The sequence below is a fragment of the Papaver somniferum genome, chromosome 2 (assembly GCF_003573695.1).
Source record: "Papaver somniferum cultivar HN1 chromosome 2, ASM357369v1, whole genome shotgun sequence".
Classification (NCBI taxonomy): domain Eukaryota; kingdom Viridiplantae; phylum Streptophyta; class Magnoliopsida; order Ranunculales; family Papaveraceae; genus Papaver; species Papaver somniferum.
This window is the reverse complement of record NC_039359.1, coordinates 55866509-55869475: the sequence shown is the minus strand read 5'-3', so window position 1 is coordinate 55869475 and position 2967 is coordinate 55866509. Positions and strand designations below refer to the sequence as shown.

General features: G+C 39.5%; 1 long non-coding RNA gene across 1 annotated transcript; it reads right to left on the bottom strand.

The window, feature by feature from the left end:
* Positions 1 to 1631: 1631 nt before the first annotated feature.
* LOC113353325 lies at positions 1632 to 2184 on the bottom strand. Its single transcript, XR_003361208.1, has 3 exons — positions 2046 to 2184; positions 1802 to 1886; positions 1632 to 1706 (listed from the first exon to the last, which is right to left on the bottom strand). It is a non-coding gene; the product is annotated as an uncharacterized LOC113353325 (long non-coding RNA).
* Between the last annotated feature and the right edge of the window lie 783 nt (positions 2185 to 2967).

The following is a 2967-nucleotide window of genomic DNA, read 5'->3' as shown; positions in this document are numbered from 1 at the left end:
ATAAATTTACGCGACTCCCTTTATCCCATGGATCCATGGTCGGCCCATGAGGGCGTTGTAGGGTGAATCCACATCCACCACGCAAACAGTAACCATTGTTTATAATTCTCCTGCGAGGATGCTCATACATATCTCGCCTTTTGGTTTCGTTGCCACCCCGTTGAAACCGTAAAGTGTATATGCCGATGGTATCATGTCACAATCCTCATACCCCAAGGATCTGAACGTATGATAGAAGAGGACATCTGCCGAACTTCCCATATCTACCAAGACTTTGTCCACAACCCACATTCTTCGTTGGCTTTCTTCTTCTAATGAATGTTTACACATGGTCAACGTGATGACCAATGAATTCATATGCTGAGCCCCTCCTTTTGGTGCATCCCGTGCTGAAAATGATATGTCTCTCTTTTTCCATTCCTTTAGTGGCTCTTTCTTTTCTACTGGCAATGTCTCCTTCCCTTAATAGTCCACCTTGTATATCCTTGAGAGCATGTTATCCTGGAAGTTGAGGAAATACTCCGTCGAATGCACTTCAAAATTGCAGCCAAACGACTTCCCTCTTTGGTATGCTTTAACTTAATGTTGTCCCGTCAGGTCCTCATAATAATGTTGTGGTATCAGTGGTATCATTGGTAACTTCCGACCTTCTACGTAATGTGCGAGTTTTCCCTGTTCCATGAGGTGAAGTATGATCTTCCTAACGCTCCTGCAATTGTTCGTATGATGTCCATGAAAGCTATGATATCTGCAAAACTCATGACTCTTCCTAAGAGTTGGTTCTCTTCCCAAATTTGGTGGTGTTGGAATTTCCTTAGTCAGTATCGGGAAAAAACATCATTGACGACACAAGATAAGAGTTGCAGTACCCCTACGACAACTCCATTTCATGCATTGTGGAACAGGGGTATTGTAGAAAGTCCAAGTTTTTCTACAATGGATGACAAGTGTTGTAAAGGGTGATGTGATTCATGGTTCGACAATAGTTTGTCAATGTTGTGATTCTCTTTCGATTTTTTTTGATAACCTAACACAACTCTTGCTTGTATTGTAGAACAATCGTGGACAACATAAGTAGTATATCGTAGAAACATATACAACAACAATTACCAGTATTATGAATAATATTTGCACAACACTTGTATGAATTGTCGAACTATCTTGGACAACACCTGGTTATGTCGTAAAGACATTTTTCAAAACCTTTGGTATGTGTAGTTGAAATATGGAATACAACTCTTATTAGAAATTGTGTGCATAAAATTATTTTGAAAAAAAATTTATAGCTGAAACCGAATTGCATGAATTGCCGAAAGTATTTCACATTCACATTAACATGCCAGCGTAGCACATTTACATTCATTCAAGTTAAGCTACCACTCCAATTGCATTACCTAGCTAACTTCAAATCACCTTGTATGAAAGTGTGTTGCGCAACGAAAGAAAATAAAATGATAGATTCTTTGAACATGACTAAAAATATCATATAAATCATAAAACACAGATATTGTCCTTCCCTACAAATATGACAGTAGCATACACGTTCCAGTATGGTAGTCTGGGTTACATTGCTAAATGGAAATGATCCCTTTTTGCTGCACACTCTCTTCTTGGTAAACCTAACACCGATTATGAGAAACATAGTGGTAGATGATACCGTAGAGGCACTGGCTTAGACATGAAGTGTCGTAGTTCTCAACGAAAGCCTACAGGAGAAGAGTGTCATTTAGCAATACAAAGTAACAGTCAAAATTTTATAATACAAAGTAACAGTCAACCTAAGAGTGTCATTTAACAATACCTTACACTGAAACTAACCTTTCCAAGTCCTAGAGAGGGTTCACCGTTAGGTTGTGGACGGGGGATGACAATATTCATCAATGTACCTGCAATCGCAAAATGTACGAGTTAGAAACAAATTATTCTGAAGGTCCAAAAGTGTAAACTAGTGGTTTAATTGGGGCGTGAAATCAAATATTTCCAAAGGCCGCGAAACACAAAAAAAAACAAAAGCTCGAATATAAGAAACAAAGACATTAACTTACCAAATTTTCCACCTTCTACCCTCATATCTTCCAAAATATCTTCATACTCTTCATCATCTTTAAGCTCATCTGCAGTAACCACCTCTGTCAGGCATACGACCTTGGTAGCAATGCCACCTCCATTACCACCACCTAGACCACCTCCGATTTGGAACAATTGCCTCTGCCAAAGAAAACAAGAAAAATCATTAGTAAAGAAACAAGAAAAGATATCAGTAGCAAATATTTATATATTTATTGTATATACTGGAAACTAAGAAAAATATAAAGTGTGTTCCACTAACCTGCCACGCGACCTGTAGTTGTGCCTGTATTAAGACGTTTCCTGCTCAGGTTTTAGCTGAGAGGTACCCAGGTTCGCTCGTCTAACAGTAAGAGTTTTATCACCCATTTAGAGAAGCACAAGCAATATCTGTAACTGAGAGATCCTAGTAAACGCAGAAGGCGTATCCTTTAGAGTTCCTTGTTTCCCTGTCCTTCACCAGATCGAAACCACGAAGGGGACCAAAAGATTCAAGCAACTCTCTAATCTGTGCTTCTGTGAAGTAATATGGGAGCCCAGTAAGTTGCTTGCATATACAGAAACAACATGTTAAAAATTCAGCTTAATCCGATATATGTAGGGCTGCACAAGACCCGCCCACGATACCCAAACCCACCCGTACCCGGTAAGTCCGTGGGTTTTTAATCCATACCCGCCCGTTGTGGGTGAGGGGTTGGTTATGAAAAAAAAACCCGCTGTCTGTGGGTGCGAGGTTAGTTTAAGCTAATACCCGCCCAAAAAACCCGCAGATTATATACCATTAGATAAAACTAATCCTAGTCGTCCATTATGAAACCCTAATACTAGTAGATAGGATAACTGATAACCCTCATTCACTTTCTACACTCTTCTTTCTGTTCGGCCTCTCCTCTTCTTCAT